An 18,330-nucleotide genomic window follows, 5' to 3' on the forward strand; every position below is an offset into this window, starting at 1 on the left:
TCTTTTTCCACACTTGTGCTTCAAAGTAGCACCTTGTTCTTCATGTAGTGAGTCTCATATATTGTGCTTCAAAGTAGCACCTTGTTCTTCATGTAGTGAGTCTCATAAGTTGTCTTTTTATACTAGTGGGAATCTTTCATTATAGAACTTGGCTTGTATATTCCTACGATGGGCTTCCTTAAATGCCCTAGGTCTTCATGAGCAAGCGAGTTGGATGCACACCCACTAGTTTTCTTTCGTTGAGCATTCATAGCTCTAGTGCATCTGTTGCATGGCAATCCCTACTCCTCATGTTGACATCAATTGATGGGCATCTCCATAGCCCGTTGATTATCCTCGTCAATGTGAGACTTTCTCCTTTTTTGTCTTATCCACACAATCCCCATCATCATATTCTATTCCACCCATAGTGCTATATCCATGGCTCACGCTCATGTATTGCGTGAAGGTTGAAAAAGTTTGAGATTATTTAAGTATGAAACAATTGCTTGGCTTGTCATCGGGGGTATAGAAGTTGGGAACAACTTTATGTGATGAAAATGAAGCATAGCCTAACTATATGATTTTGTAGGGATGAACTTTCTTTTGCCATGTTATTTTGAGAAGACATGATTACTTTGATTAGTATGCTTGAAGTATTATTATTTTTGTGTCAATATGAACTTTTGTCTTGAATCTTTCGGATCTGAATATTCATGTCACATTTAAGAAGATTTACATTGAAATTATGCCAAAGTATCACTCCGCATCAAAAATTCTTTTTTATCATTTACCTACTCGAGGACGAGCAGGAATTAAGCTTGGGGATGCTTGATACGTCTCCAACGTATCTATAAATTTTGATTGCTCCAAGCTACTTTATCTACTGTTTTAGGCAATATTGGGCTTTATTATCCACTTTTATATTATTTTTGGGACTAACCTATTAACTGGAGGCCCAGCCCAGATTTGTTGTTTTATGCCTATTTTAGTGTTTCGAGGAAAAGGAATATCAGACGGAGTCAAAACGGAACGAAATCAACTGGAGAAGTTAATTTTGGAAGGAAACCAACCTGATGGGCTTGGAGTGCACGTCAGGGGAGTCCCGAGATGCCCACGAGGGTGGGCGCCCCCCTGGGCGCGCCCCCCTGCCTCGTGAGCACCCTGGAGGCCCACCGACGTACCCCCTGCACCCATATATACCTACGTACCCTAAAATTTCCAGAACAGAAGATAGATCGGGAGTTCTGCCGCCGCAAGCCTCTGTAGCCACCAAAAACCAATCGGGATCCTGTTTTGGCACCCTGCCGGAGGGGGATCCCATCACCGGAGGCCATCTTCATCATCCCGGCGCTATCCATGACGAGAAGGGAGTAGTTCACCCTTGGGGCTGAGGGTATGTACCAGTAGCTATGTGTTTGATCTCTCTCTCTCTCTCTCTCTCGTGTTCACTCTATGGCACGATCTTGATGTATCCCGAGCTTTGCTATTGTAGTTGGATCTTATGATGTTTCTCCCCCTCTACTCTCTTGTGATGAATTGAGTTTCCCCTTTGAAGTTATCTTACCGGATTGAGTCTTTTATGAGAACAATTGATGTATGTCTTGCGTGGGATAACCGTGGTGGCAATGGGTTATTCTATTGATCCACTTGATGTATGTTTTGGTGATCAACTTGCGGGTTTCGTGACATTGGGAACCTATGCATAGGGGTTGGCACACGTTCTTGACTCTCCGGTAGAGACTTTGGGGCACTCTTTGAAGTACTTTTATGTTGGTTGGACGAATCTGAGATTGTGTGATGCATATCGTATAATCATGCCCACGGATACTTGAGGTGACAATGGAGTATCTAGGTGACATTAGGGTTTTGGTTGATTTGTGTCTTAAGGTGTTATTCTAGTACGAACTCTTTTATAGATCGATCCGAAAGAATAACTTTGAGGTGGTTTCGTACCCTACCATAATCTCTACGTTTGTTCTCCGCTATTAGTGGATTTGGAGTGACTCTTTGTTGCATGTTGAGGGCTTGTTATATGATCTATCTATGTTATTATTGTTGAGAGAACTTGCACTAGTGAAAGTATGAACCCTAGGCCTTGTTTCCTATCATTGCAATACCGTTTACGCTCACTTTTACCGCTCGTTACCTTGCTGTTTTTATTATTTCAGATTACAAAAACCTATATCTACTATCTATTTTGCACTTGTATCTTCATCTCTTCGTCGAACTAGTGCACCTATACAATTTACTATTGTATTGGGTGTGTTGGGGACACAAGAGACTCTTTGTTATTTGGTTGCAGGGTTGTTTGAGAGAGACCATCTTCATCCTACGCCTCCTACGGATTGATAAACCTTAGGTCATCCACTTGAGGGAAATTTGCTACTGTCCTACAAACATGTGCACTTGGAGGCCCAACAACGTCTACAAGAAGAAGGTTCTGTAGTAGACATCAGACGACGGCGACGAATTCCCCTCTCCGGAGCCCCGAACGAACTCCAGATCAGCCCTCCCGAGAGAGATTAGGGCTTGGCGGCGGCTCCGTGTCGTAAAACGCGATGAAACTTTCTCTCTGATTTTTTTCTCCTCGAACATGAATATATGGAGTTGGAGTTGAGGTCGGTGGAGGTCCAGGGGGCCCACGAGATAGGGGGGCGCGCCCTACAGGGGGGCGCCCCCCTATCTCGTGGACAGGCCCTGGGCCCCCTGATGTATTTCTTTCGCCCAGAAATTCTTATTAATTCCAAAAATTGCCTCCGTGGATTTCCAGGACATTCCGAGAACTTTTCCTTTCTACACGTAAAACTACATCATGGTAGTTTTGCTGAAACAGCGTTAGTCCGGGTTAGTTTCATTCAAATCATGCAAGTTAGAGTCCAAAACAAGGGCAAAAGTGTTTGGAGAAGTAGATTCGTTGGAGACGTATCAACTCCCCCAAGCTTAAACCTTTGCTTGTCCTCAAGCAATTTAGTTGATAAACTGAAGGTGATAAAGAAAAACTTTTACAAACTCTGTTTGCTCTTGTTGTTGTAAACATGAAAAGCCAGCATTCAAGTTTCAGCAAATATTATGAACTAACCATACTCACAATAACACTTAGGTCTCACAATTACTCATATCAATAGCATAATCAGCTAGCGAGCCATAATAATAAAACAATCATAACATGATATAACAAAATGGTATCTCGCTAGCCCTTTCTGAGACCGTAAAACATAAATGCAGAGCACCTTTAAAGATCAAGGACTGATTAAACATTGTAATTCATGGTAAAAAAGATCCAGTCAAGTCATACACAATATAAACCAACAATAATGAATGCAAATGACAGTGTGCTCTCCAGCGGGTGCTTTTTAATAAGAAGGGTGATGACTCAACATAAAAGTAAATAGATAGGCCCTTCGCAGAGGGAAGCAAGGATTTGTAGAGGTGCCAGAGCTTGATTTTAAAATAGAGATTGAATAATATTTTGAGCGGCACACTTTCACTATCAACGCAACAACTATGAGATGGTTGTATCTTCCATACTACATGCATTATAGGCAGTTCCCAAACAGAATGGTAAAGGTTTATACTCCCCCAACCACCAACAAGCATCAATCCATGGCTTGCTCGAAACAACGAGTGCCTCCAACTAACAATAGCCCTGGGGGAGTTTTGTTTAATTATTTTGATTTGCTTTGATCTTTTTGGATCATGGGACTGGGCATCCTGGTTACCGGCCCTTTCTCGTGAATGAGAAGTGGAGTCCACTCCTCTTGAGAATAACCCACCTAGCATGGAAGATATAGGCAGCCCTAGTTGTAACATGAGCTGCTCAAGCATACAAAACGGAATTTCATTTGAAGTTTTGGAGTTTGGCACATACAAATTTACTTGGAACGGCAGGTAAATACCTCATATAGGAAGGTATAGTGGACTCATATGGAACAACTTTGGGGTTAAAGAAGTTTGGATGCACAAGCAGTATTCCCGCTTAGTACAGGTGAAGGATAGCAAAAGACTGGGAAGCGACCAACTGAGAGAGCGACAACAGTCATAAACATGCATTAAAATTAATTCACACCGAATACAAGCATGAGTAGGATATAATCCACCATGAACATAAATATCATGAAGGCTATGGATTTGATTCAACTACATGCGTGAACATGTGCCAAGTCGAGTCACTCAATTCATTCAAAGGAGGATACCATCCCATCATACCACATCATAAACATTCTAATAGCATGTTGACACGCAAGGTAAACCATTATAACTCATAGCTAATCAAGCATGGCGCAATCAACTATAATCTCTAAATGTCATTGCAAATATGCTTACTTCATAATAAGCTGACTTAGAAACAATGAACTCATCATATTTACAAAAACAAGAGAGGTCGAGTTCATACCAGCTTCTCTCATCCCAATAAGTCCGTCATATATCGTCATTATTGCCTTTCACTTACATGACCGAACGATGTGTAAAATAATAAGAGTGCTCGTGCATTGGACTAAGCTGGAATCTGCAAGCATTCAACTCAAAAGAGAAGACAAGTAATATGGGCTCTAAGTTAAAAAAACAATCATGCATATGAGAGCCACTAAACATTTTCAATGTGGTCTTCTCGACCCCCAAAGGAAAGAAAAGAAAATAAAACTATTTACACGGGAAAGCTCCCAACAAGTAAGAAGAAGAACTAGAAATATTTTTGGGTTTACACTTTAATTTCTACTACAAGCATGGAAATTAAACTAACTATTTTTTTTTGGTTTTTCTTAAGGTTTATCAAACACACAAGAAGAAAACTAGAAAAGGTAATTTAAACTAACATGGATAATACAATGAAAGAGTATGAGCACCGACGACTAGTGTGTGAACATGAATGTAAAGTCGGTGAGAAATACGTACTCCCCCAAGCGTAGGCTTTTGGCCTAAGTTGGTCTAGTACCAAGGACTGCCGCTACTCTCCCCGGTGTACTAGGAGGTGTAATCAGGATAATACTGGCTGGTCATCTGCAGATCCCACTGGACAGATGATGCTCGATAAGGGTCCAGTTCAGGTTCCGGCTCAGGCTTAGGTTCAGGAGTAAAAGCTTGGGCTCGATGATTGTTCACCGCTTTCGGTGTGATGAGATAATTTTCTACAAGTAAATCAAACAACAGAGGCGCAAGCAAAATAATAATCTCAAAATGTTTCTTATTAAATCTAAGTTTATACAAGAGCATCCTCTCTTTGTTGTCAACAATAAACTTGTGTGCTACCATGCTCTTGTAATCTAAAACGTGAGGAGGCAATGTTGTGTCCTCTTTTTCAAGATGCCTAATGGGTATCTAAAAATGTCTAGCAAGACGCGAAGCATAGATACCTCCAAATATGGGGCCTTTTGTATGATTCAGGGCTAGCCGTTTAGCAATGACGGCACCCATACTAAAAGTATTGTCTCCAAGCAAGGCATGTTGAAGAATGATAATATCAGGAACACTTAAGTTTCCACTATTTCCACGACCAATCAAGCATCTACTAGCAAATATGGCAAAGTAGCGTAAAACAGGAAAGTGTATGCTAGAGACTTTTGCCTCGGAACCCTTCTTTGGCTCCTCTACAGCGATAGTATTAACAAAGCCATCCACATCTTTACGATGGGGTTCCTCTAATTCTCCCTCATAAGGTATCCTACACACCGCGCAAAGATTACGTAAAGACATTTCTCTGAATTCATCATATAAATGAAATGATACTGCAGGGGGTGACTTCTTAGGATAATAATAAAAGTTTTGCACGAAAGTATTGGTGAGTAAGAGATACTGATCAATCCGGTCGTTGATGAAACCGGTGAGGCCTGTAGTCTCGATCAAAGAATAAAAATCTTCATGAATTCCAGCTTCTTTCAAGAAATCCTCACATGGCCATTCACACGACCGTACTTCCGCTAGGCGAGGAAGGTTATACTTGGCTTTTTCCTTCTCTTTGGCTTGTTTTTCCTGAGAGCTTTGGCTAGAAGAGCCCCTCAAAAGTTTCCTTAACATTTTCTGAAAATTTCTGAAATTTTAGTAACTTCCAAATAAAAGTGAATAAAACTAAACAAGATTGGTAGCAACTACTCCTACAAGTGCCTAGAGCCTATATCATGCATTAGAAATGCTTGGGACCTCATAAATTTAACATGCAAGCTCAAGAGCATGGTCACCTATGCAGCAAAAATTTGCAATGAATAAAGCACTAGAACAAAAACTAATTGGACCAATGGAGGAGTCACATACCAAGCAACAATCTCCCAAAGCAGTTTTGTGAATGGAGCCTTGAGCAAGGAGATCAAAAAACGCAGCAAAACGAGCTAGAACTCGTGCTTGAGCTGGATGGGGATTTTTTTTGGGTAGAAGATGAAGTGTGTGGGTGCTGGCATAAGTGGAGGGGGGCCACCAGGGGCCCATGAGACAGGGGGCGAGCCCTATAGGGGGGGCACGCCCTCCACTCTTGTGGCATGGTGCTTGCCCCTCCTGAAGTGATTTCAGTGCCTAAAATCCTCAAATATTCCATAAAAATCATACTAAATTTGCAGGGCATTTGGAGCACTTTTATTTTTGGGATATTTTTTAATGCACGGATAAATCAGAAAATAGACGGATAGTACTATTTTTGCTTTATTTATTCTAAATAACAGAAAGTAAAAAGTGGGTACAGAAGGTTGTGCCTTCTAGTTTCATCCATCTCATGATCATCAAAATGAATCCACTAACAAGGTTGATCAAGTCTTGTTAACAAACTCATTCCGAATAACACGGAACCGGAGAAATTTCGAATAACACTAAGTTACCTCAACAGGGATATGAAAATCCCCAACAATAAGAATATCATACTTTTTCTTGACAGTAGGGAGAGGAAATTCAAAACCTCCAATAATAATAGTTGGAACCTTTTCAATAGAATTGATGCTATGAACTTGAGATTGTTTCCTCGGAAAGTGTACCGTATGCTCATTCCCATTAACATGAAAAGTGACATTGCCTTTGTTGCAATCAATAACAGCCCCTGCAGTATTAAGAAAAGGTCTACCAAGGATAATTGACATACTATCGTCCTCAGGAATATCAAGAATAACAAAGTCCATTAAGATAGTGACATTTGCAACCACAATAGGCACATCCTCACAAATGCCGACAGGTATAGCAGTTGATTTATCAGCCATTTGCAAAGATATTTTAGTAGGTGTCAACTTATTCAATTCAAGTCTATGATATAAAGAGAGAGGCATAACACTAACACCGGCTCCAAGATCACATGAAGCAGTTCTAACATAATTTCTTTTAATGGAGCATGGTATAGTTGGTACCCCCGGATCTCCAAGTTTCTTCGGTATTCCACCCTTAAAAGTGTAATTAGCAAGCATGGTGGAAATTTCAGCTTCTGGTATCTTTCTTTTATTTGTGATGATATCCTTCATATACTTAGCATAAGGATTTACTTTGAGCATATCAGTTAAGCGCATACGTAAAAAAATAGGTCTAATCATTTCAGCAATGCGCTCAAAATCCTCGTCATCCTTTGACTTGGATGGTTTAGGAGGAAAGGGCATGGGTTTCTGAACCCATGGTTCTCTTTCTCTACCATGCTTCCTAGCAACAAAATCTCTCTTATCATAACGTTGATTATTTGATTGTGGGTTATCAAGATCAACAGCAGGTTCAATCTCTACATCATTGTTTTTGCTAGGTTGAGCATCAACATGAACATTATCATTAACATTATCACTAGGTTCATGTTCATCACCTGATTGTGTTTCAGCATCAGAAATAGAAATATCATTGGGATTCTCAGGTGTGTCTACAGTAGGTTCACTAGAAGTATGCAAAGTCCTATCGTCTTTCTTTTTCTTCTTTTTGGAAGAACTAGGTGCTTCTAAATTATTTCTCTGAGAATCTTGCTCGATTCTCTTAGGGTGGCCTTCAGGATACAAAGGTTCCTGGGTCATTCTACCAGTTCTAGTAGCCACTCTAACATCAAAGTCATTTTTATTATTTAATTCATCAAGAAAATCATTTTGAGCTTTAAGTACTTGCTCAGCTTGAGTAGCAACCATAGACGCATATTTGCTAATGAGTTGGAGTTCACCTTTAACTCTAGCCAAGTTATCGCTTGCGCGTCCTATCTCGAAAGCATTATTCTTTAACTCTCTACCAACATAAGAATTAAAACTTTCTTGTCTAGCCATAAAGTCATCAAATTCATCTAAGCATGGGCTATGAAATTTAGTAGAGGGTATTTCAACTTTATCATATCTATAGAGAGAATTTACCTTTACTACCTGTGTCGGGTTATCAAGACAATGTGGTCCTTCAACAGGCGGTAAATTAAGACCATGTATTTCTTCAATAGGAGGTAAATTCTTAACATCTTCAGATTTAATACTTTTTTCTTTCATCGATTTCTTTGCCTCTTGCATATCTTCAGGACTGAGAAATAAAACACCTCTATTCTTCGGAGTGGGTTTAGGAATAGGCTCAGGAGTTGGCTCAATTGGTTCAGGAATTGCTTCAGTAATTGGCTCAGGAAGAGTCCAATTATTTTCATTAGTCAACATATTATTCAATAGTATTTCAACTTCCTCGACTGTTCTTTCCCTGAAAACACAACCAGCACAACTATGCAAGTAGTCCTTGGAAGCATCGATTAGTCCATTATAAAATATATCAAGTATTTCATTTTTCTTAAGAGGATAATCGGGCAAAGCATTAAGTAACTGGAGAAGCCTCCCCCAAGCTTGTGGGAGACTCTCTTCTTTGATTTGCACAAAGTTATATATTTCCCGCAAGGAAGCTTGTTTCTTATGAGCGGGGAAATATTTATCAGAGAAGTAATAAATCATATCCTGGGGACTACACACACACAGGAGCAAGAGAATTATTCCAAGTCTTAGCATCACCCTTTAATGAGAACAGAAATATCTTAAGGATATAATAATAGCGAGACTTCTCATCATTAGTAAACAGGGTAGCTCTATCATTCAACTTGGTAAGATGTGCCACAATAGTTTCAGATTCAAGGCCATAAAAAGGATTAGATTCAACTAAAGTAATAATCTCAGGATCAACAGAGAATTCATAATCCTTATCAGTAACACAGATAGGTGAAGTAGCAAAAGCAGGGTCAGGTTTCATTCTAGCATTAAGAGACTGCTGCTTCCATTTAGCTAATAGTTTCTTAAGATTATATCTATCATTGCAAGCAAAGATTTCCCTAGCAGCTTCTTCATTCATAACATAAACCTTAGGAACAACAGGCAATACATAATCATTGGGAGAACCTTCATCATCACTATCATCAATAATAGCATCTTCAATATTTTCATTCCCCCTAACTCTAGCAAGTTGTTCATCAAGAAATTCACATAATGACAAAGTAGTATCACGCACAGAAGTAGTTTCATCATGCATAGCAGAAGTGGCATCATCAATAACATGCGACATATCAGAATTCATAGCAGTAGTAGGTTTAGGTGTTGCAAGCTTACTCATAATAGAAGGAGAATCTAGTGCAGAGCTAGATGGCAGTTCCTTACCTCCCCTCGTAGTTGAGGGATAAATCTTGGTTTTAGCGTCTTTCAAGTTCTTCATAGTGATCAACAGATATAAATCCCAAGTGACTCGGAGAATAGAGCTATGCTCCCCAGCAACGGTGCCAGAAATTAGTCTTGATAACCCACAAGTGTAGGGAATTGCAACAGCTTTTGAGGGTGAAGTACAACCCAAGTTTATTGATTCGACACAAGGGGAGCCAAAGAATATTCTTGAGTATTAGCAGTTGAGTTGTCAATTCAACCACACCTGGATAACTTAGTATCTGCAGGAAAGTATTTAGTAGCAAAGGTGGTATGATAATAAAGGTAACAGTGGCAAAAGTAAAGATAAATGTTTTTGGGTTTTTGTAGTAGTTGTAACAGTAGCAACGGAAAAGTAAATAAGCGAAGAACAATATATGAAAAGCTCATAGGCAATGGATCAGTGATGGATAATTATGCCGGATGCGATTCCTCATGTAATAGCTATAACATAAGGTGACACAGAACTAGCTCCAGTTCATCAATGTAATGTAGGCATGTATTCCATAAATAGTCATACGTGCTTATGGAAAAGAACTTGCATGACATCTTTTGTCCTACCCTCCCGTGACAGCGGGGTCCTAGCGGAAACTAAGGGATATTAAGGCCTCCTTTTAATAGAGAACCGGAACAAAGCATTAGCACATAGTGAATACATGAACTCCTCAAACTACGGTCATCACCGAGAAGTATCCCGATTATTGTCACTTCGGGGTTGTCGGATCATAACACATAATAGGTGACTATAGACTTGCAAGATAGGATCAAGAACACACATATATTCATGAAAACTTAATAGGTTCAGATCTGAAATCATGGCACTCGGGCCCTAGTGACAAGCATGAAGCATAGCAAAGTCATAGCAACATCAATCTCAGAACATAGTGGATACTATGGATCAAACCCTAACAAAACTAACTTGATTACATGGTAAATCTCATCCAACCCATCACCGTCCAGCAAGCCTATGATGGAATTACACACGCACAACAGTGAGCATCATGAAATTGGTGATGGAGGATGGTTGATGATGACGACGACGATGAATCCCCCTCTCTGGAGCCCCGAACGGACTCCAGATCAGCCCTCCCGAGAGAGATTAGGGCTTGGCGGCGGCTCCGTGTCGTAAAACGCGATGAAACTTTCTCTCTGATTTTTTTCTCCCCAAACGTGAATATATGGAGTTGGAGTTGAGGTCGGTGGAGGTCCAGGGGGCCCACAAGATAGGGGGCACGCCCTACAGGGGGGGTGTGCCCCCTGTCTCGTGGACAGGCCCTGGGCCCCCTGATGTATTTCTTTCGCCCAGAAATTCTTATTAATTTCGAAAACTGCCTCTCTGGATTTCCAGGACATTCCGAGAACTTTTCTTTTCTACACATAAAACAACATCATGGTAGTTCTGCTGAAAACAGCGTCAGTCTGGGTTAGTTTCATTCAAATCATGCAAGTTAGAGTCCAAAACAAGGGCAAAAGTGTTTGGAAAAGTAGATACGTTGGAGACGTATCAGCAGTGGATGGCCATTACTGAGCCGGTGAGAACGGTAACCCGGTAGAGGGTTTTCATCAGCAGGAGCGGTGTTCCGACAATAGAACCATGTTTGATTCCAGTCTTTAGAATGGTTATGATGTTTGGCATGAGGAAAATCGACTTCTTTCCTCTTCTGAATTGATACTCTGCCAAGCTCAGTATTGGGGCCGTCAGAGAATTCAATTCGGCGGTTTAAGTGGAAGAAGTCCCGGAAGAGCTCAACGGTTGGTTCTTCTTGAAGGTAAACTTCATAGAACACTTGGAAATTGCATATGTTGGACACAGAGTTTGGTCCAATGTCTTGAGAATGGAGTTGGTAGCTAGCAAGTACATCCCAGAAAAACTTTGATCCGGGAGGGCTAAACCCCTGGTCTAGATGCTGCATAAATACAACCACTTCTCCATCTTGAGGTTCAGGAGGGCATTCAGGGCCAGGGACTCGCCAATGAAGGACATCTTTTTTGGCCAAAGCGCCAGTTAGAACATATCCATTGAGTTTCGTTTCTATGATCCGGGAAGGAGCCCAGTTGCAAGAGGCGAATTGCTTGGCCATTTTGGAAGACAAACTATAAAAGAAGTGCAAAGGCCGGTTTACGATTCAAGGTTGATGTGCACAAACCGGTGTTAAACCGAGGGATTTAATCAAGGCATATATACAAGTTAAATCGGATACTGCTACTCAAGTCAAGATGGCGGTTTAAGTGAGGGCTAATGGTACCAGGCGGATTATGATTTTCTACAAAGTTAAACCGCCTATAGTGGAAGCAGCATAGTTGAAATTCATTAAAGTGCTGAGGAAACAGGTTTCACAAGATGATATTATAATTTTGGATCTACCGTGGCCTAGTAAAGAAAATTTTCTGAACCATAAAATGGCAACATCAGAATAAAGAGGATTCAGATGGATCTGTTCGTGGTTCTAAAGATACTATGGTGAGGCAAAACAAGATTGTAGCTTCGGCCGCGGGAGGAAAAAGTTAGGTTGGTCCGGATTCAATGAGACAGTAAAGAAAGCAAGGGCAAAGTAATAAAGCTCGGACGAACACTGATGAACACAGCCAAGTACCAAAAACCTAATGCAGATCTAGGGTTAAGGGAGAAGGGCTTACCGGATTCTCAGGAGCGGCGGAGGAGAGCTATGGATCTTTGGAGTGTTTAGGTTGATGCAGCGGCCAGAGATGAGGCAGATCTTCAAGGTCGACAGCGGCGGCGATGCTTGAGTTCTTCTGGGTCATGAGGAGGAAGAAGATGCAAAGAGGCAAGGGGGGAAATGGAGGGACCCCCGGTCTTATTTATAAAGGCAAGGGGATAAGCGGTAGGTGCAAGAATCGAGGAGCCTAAAGCGGCAAGAGGGGGCGCAGCTGTCGCCCTCAAACCATTGAGATGCATGAGGGGGTGATGCACATCCGCGATGTGGAGGGACCAAGGAGTACCGGAAGCGTGGAGACAAAGCTCGAAGCAATGGAACAACAAGTTTTCAAGTGCCAACGGATGGTGGAGCGCAGACTTAACGCCAACCAGATGATAATCACAGAGTTCACCAACAACCACAAGATGGATGCCAAGAACATTGGGGAGACCATCTTCCAGCTTCATGAGAAAATCGAGTACCTCCAAGCCCAGATCTATGACCTGCAAAATCAAAACTGTGAGTATGAATATAGATTCAAGAGGATGAGTTTGGCTGCAGATTTGAGGATCCCGGAGACTCGATCATCCTTCTATGATGGTGAGCCTATGCCTTGGAAGACGGACGACAAGCCTACATCACCAACAACTCCTTCTTCACCACCTCCGAGGACATAATCACATGGGTATGGGCACTCCCCTTGGCAACTGCCAAGCTTGGGGGAGGTGCCCCGGTATTGTATCACCATCACACTCCTATCTTTATCGTTTTTCTTAGTTCGATCCTTTTGGTAATATCTTGATCTAGTAGAATAAAGCTTTGGTATGAATTAGTTTTGAGTTTTGCTTCGTGATCCCTCTATGTAATCGAGTCCGTGAGCTATATATAATAAATATTAGTGTTGAGTCAAGGGCTTTGCTATCTTGCTATGATCTTGAGAAAAATAGAAAGAACAAAAATAAATAAAAGAGACCATATTGATCTTATGGATAGTGTTGAGGATATAACTACTGAGTGTAAACCGCCCAGGAGGGGCCGGTTCATGCTCAACTATATTGAAGCCCATGAAGACAAAGAAGATGGCGCTTTATTGACAAAGCTTAGAGGCTCAGAGCCCAAAGGCAGATTAGGGCCCATAATGGTAAACCGCCATAGTTGTATAACTTGTATTGTAGGTTAGGGAAAAGGGAGAGACCGAGCCGGACACTTGTATGAGCCGGCCTCGGGACTCTGTAAACCGGCCGGGCGTCAACCTGTGTATATAAAGGGCGACCAGGCGGCGGTTCAGGGACAAGAAACAACAACTCGAGACTCAGGCAAAGCGTATTCGCTCCCTAGTCATCGAAACCCAAGCAATTCCATCACAACTAGACGTAGGCTTTTACCTTCATCGTAAGGGGCCGAACTAGTATAAAACTCTCGTGTCCCTTGTCCAGTTTAACCCCTTCAAGCTAATCTCGTTGCGATGGCTCCACGACTAAGTCCTTCCGTTAGGACATCTGACGTGGTATTTCCATGACAGATAGTAATGACTTCACACATAAAGAGTATGAGGCATAAAAGTTGTTGAGAGTTGGCAAACATAGTTTTGGTCATCGTTGCAATTAATAGGAAGTAATAAAGAAAGAGAGGTTCTCATATATAAATATACTATCCTGGACATCTTTTATGATTGTGAGCACTCATTAAAGTATGACATGCTAAAGAGTTGATGTTGGACAAGGAAGACAACGTGATGGGTTATGTTTTCTCACATCTTAGTTAAAGTATATTGCCATGGATCATTCAACATGATGAGCTTGCCTTTCCCCCTCATGCTAGCCAAATTCCTTGCACCAAGTAGAGATACTACTTGTGCTTCCAAACATCCTTAAACCAAGTTTTGCCATGAGAGTCCACCATATCTACTTATGGATTGAGTAAGATCCTTCAAATAAGTTGTCATGTTGCAAGCAATAAAATTGCTCTCTAAATATGTATGACTTATTAGTGTGGAGAAAATAAGCTTTATACGATCTTGTGATATGGAAGTAATAAAAGCGACGGACTGCATAATAAAGGTTCATATCACAAGTGGCAACATAAAGTGACGTTCTTTTGCATTAAGATTTCGTGCATCCAACCCTAAAAGCACATGACAACCTCTGCTTCCCTCTACGAAGGGCCTATCTTTTACATTCTGCAAGAGTCAAGGTGATCTTCACCTTTCCCTTTTTATTTTATCCTTTGGCAAGCACCTCATGTTGGAAAGATCCTGATATATATATATATATCCAATTGGATGTAAGTTAGCATGAACTATTATTGTTGACATTACCCTTGAGGTAAAACGTTGGGAGGCAACACTATAAGCCCCTATATTTCTCTGCGTCCGATTGAAACTCCATAACCATAAGTATTGCGTAAGTATCAGCAATTGTGGAAGACTAAATGATAGTTGAGTATGTGGACTTGCTGAAAAGCTATTATATTGACTCCTTCCGATGTTATGATCAATTACAATTGCTTCAATGACTGAGATTATACTTTGTTAGTTCCCAACACTACAAGAAATTTGTTAATACATGACGGTGGCAGTCCGTCATGGACCGAGAGAAAACTGTCATGGGTGCCCACCCATGACGGAGTCTATGTCCGTCATGTATATCGCGTCATAATTTGACATCATGCTGACCATGACGGATTTCCACCGTCATGGATTTTCCCCAGGCCCGCCCAAGGCCCAAACCATTGTGACGGAACAATCCGTCATGGACTAATGCCACATAGGATTTTCAATTGACCAACTGCAATGACGTGGCTGCCTACGTGGACACTATTTTCCGTCACAGAAATCGTCATGCATTTAGGGGCAATATAAATTTAGATCTACCATTAGCCTATTTCATTCGGTCCAATTTTCACCAAGTACATTTTTAATAATAATACAAATCATAATGCAAACTATGGCCCAAGACAAAGTATTTCCAATGTTTCATAAGTACATATATGAATCAATATGCAATCATCCGCAGGTATTTACAATATAGAAGTTTACAAAATCCTTCAGGAAATGGTAATTTTACAATATAGGTTGACAAAATATCACTCAACAAAGTTAGGAAACAGTACAATCTAGCTCACACAAAGATAACGTTTAAACTATTGAAGTTATTATTCATGTTGTCATCGGCCCTCCTCCTGGAAACTATGTATCATGTCATGCTGATTGTTATTGGCAGCACCAAGTAGCCCACTATGCAATCATACCTAGCATATTTACAAGACCATCAGATATGTTAGATATAAATAGATAGAAGAGAATTGTAACAAATGTAAAAACTGAATCATGTGTTATCCAAAATTCTTAAATCTTACACTGCTACAAACGAGAATAGCATAATATCTGCTACATATAAGTTTCATGTAGATCTGTATGAATTAGGACAACCAAGTTATGTGTAAAACATACAATGTTAAGTACTTTGCATATCATGCAAACAAGAAACAGAAAAACACTTGTCTGACAATGGGGGACAATACATAATACAATGCACAAGATTCATTCAATTAACATATGTGCAATAATACGTGACAATGTAGTAACTTCAGCAAAAGAAGGCATGTACCTGTACTTCAGCAAAAGAAGGCATGTACCTGTATGTTTACGAGAGAGATACACAAACTTCAATTGTTTTGTTTTGTAAAATAGAGACCTGTACGTTTAGGAGAAGGATATGGAATTGTTAATCAAATAAGAAAATATAGATAACGGACACTAGATGCATGCATCGATGCTTTGAACTGGACACTTTCCCACATTTTGAGAATATCCATGGAAACCAAACACAACACTTGACCAGATTTGCAGCCCGCTTCCTAAAGAAAATTCTGTTATTTTTTGAGATTTTTTTTTGTTGCCGTGCACCTGATGGGGATTTCGAGCAACATGAACACAAATTGTGAAGGAAAACTTCAGCCCTAACACATCCGCACGGCCGCGCAGAGCTGGTAATTGATGAACTATGTGGCACATCGGCCAGGCTAGATCCAGCACCTTGCCGGAAGTGGGAAGTGGCTATTGCGCGTCAGTATACTGTATGCAAGGCAGATTTTGAGGAAAAATACTAATCATTATGGCCAATATAGATTTTATGCTAGACTTTTTGTTGACCTTCTATTAGAGTGTTCTTTCTAAGCTAAGACATGAAAAGGAAAAAAGAAGAATACTACTACTCGAAACAAGTTGTGTACGTGCCCCATATTTTGTGTGAAGAAACTGGCGATGGGACTAGCTCAAAAACATGAAAGACTTGATGTGTTTTGCAAGTTTGTCTGTGAACTTTATTTGATAATTATGTTGCCATTGGTGGTTAAGGCACTATGGAATTTCGAGCATGACTTCATGCCTCCAGGCATCTAGAAGTAACATGCATGTAGAAATATAACACGAAGTGCAGGTATAAGCCATCAAGTAATAAATTTAGCATTTCCTTCAAATTTTTAAGCAATGGGATGACTATAGAACAAGAAAAGACAAGGTATATCAAATCAATATTAAGATTGAATTACAAGGAAAATTCCTCAAAAAATTATAGTTGCCAAGATAGGGAGAAATGATGAGGAATAAAAAAGTCAAAGATTATAGTAAAAGTATATGGTTGTAAATGAATTGCTATGGATCTCAATGCCATCAATCTTTCATTATCGTTCCTATATAGTAAAATATCATGTTCAAGAACAGTATGCAGATTCGTCAAAATAGCCAAAAGTGCATTTGTGTTTACAAACAATGTTCGAACATCACACCCCACTATCTTCCACAAATATTACTTGGACAAAGTGGTCAGCTAAGTAGATCCCATGGAGATAAATTAAGAGTTGCCAGAATTTGATTGTTTAGTGGAAGGATAAGATATCATGGTACTCTTCTCCTTGGCAAAAAGGCAGATAGCATAGTCAGCTGCCCCACTGGCAATTAACATCCTTGCTGCTTGCAAAGAGTAGCAAGGAAACAACAGGAGCATCTCATGGCCGTTTACTTATTACACTAGCATCTTAAACTAACTAGCAGATCTCATAAATTCTACATTGCTGCTGCTCGCAATGCTAGTCTATCGTTGGCTGTAACTTGCATGTCAGAAAAAAAAAGTGGCCACGTTTTGTGCATCATGGTTCAGTACAAGAAAATGTGAGAGCCCTTGGAGAACTATGCTAGAGCAGAGCAGTAATCACTTGGAAAGGAAAGAAAAACAGAGCGAGAGGGTCGACCTCGTTCTGTGGGGAATCATGGTGGTCGGGGCGGACGATCTCATTGTCGAGCTCGAGCGTGGGTGCCAGTCGTCACCGTCCAAGGAACTGGAGAGGCGGAAAGCTCCTGCTGATCCGAATCGAAGCAAAAAAATCAATTGGGGATGGGACAAAGAAAGAATGAATGGAGGAGAAAGGACATGAGGGGGTAGGGATGGACCTTGTGCGGAGCGTCGTTGTCCCCAGCAAGGTCGAGCTTGTGCCTCCTACAGGTCACGGTAGTCGTCCTCTCCTCGTCCCGTGCTGGCTGAACCGAACCTCCGGATGGCGAGGCAGCTGCGCGTCCTGGGAGACGGAGTAGAAGGCCCCTGCAGTAGATCCATGGCCTTGGTCGTTGCTTGCGAGTAGCAGCTGCTCGCTGCATCGGCAATTGTTGGCTTCCGCTTCCATCGGGCCGCTTCAGGCACCGTCGCCATGGATCTTGGCTTCCATCATCAGTTGGAGGCGGGGCGGTGGAGGCGAAGGACGGGGAGGAGAAGATGGGAGGCGTGGAGGTGAAGAACTGGGAGGAGAAGATGGGAGGCGTGGAGGCGGAGGACTGGGAGGAGAAGATGGGAGGCATGGAGGCGGAGGATGGGGAGGAGAAGATGTGTGGTGGCGAAGGACGGGGACAGGAGATGTGATGTGTGGTGGCGGCAGACGAAGAAAAGAGATAAGGGATGGGTGTGTCTTAGGGTTAGGCTTTATACCGGGAAAGGTTTAGGGCTTTTGGCGGGCTTGCGGTGCTGTACTAGGCCATTCATGACGATTTTGAGATTGTCACCGAAAATCCATCATGAATTAACAGGTTTCTTGTAGTGCAATGAGGTTTCTGATTCATA

The 18,330-nt window shown here is 41.3% G+C and overlaps 1 long non-coding RNA gene across 2 annotated transcripts; it reads right to left on the bottom strand.

The window, feature by feature from the left end:
- Positions 1-15,183: 15,183 nt before the first annotated feature.
- LOC119340452 lies at positions 15,184-18,111 on the bottom strand. 2 transcript variants are annotated; one of them, XR_005164552.1, is made up of 2 exons: positions 17,670-18,111; positions 15,184-17,576 (listed from the first exon to the last, which is right to left on the bottom strand). It is a non-coding gene; the product is annotated as an uncharacterized LOC119340452 (long non-coding RNA). The 2 variants fall into 2 exon arrangements; XR_005164553.1 differs by having other exon boundaries at positions 15,184-17,579.
- Positions 18,112-18,330: the final 219 nt, after the last annotated feature.

This window comes from Triticum dicoccoides, chromosome 7B (genome assembly GCF_002162155.2).
Source record: "Triticum dicoccoides isolate Atlit2015 ecotype Zavitan chromosome 7B, WEW_v2.0, whole genome shotgun sequence".
Taxonomy (NCBI): domain Eukaryota; kingdom Viridiplantae; phylum Streptophyta; class Magnoliopsida; order Poales; family Poaceae; genus Triticum; species Triticum dicoccoides.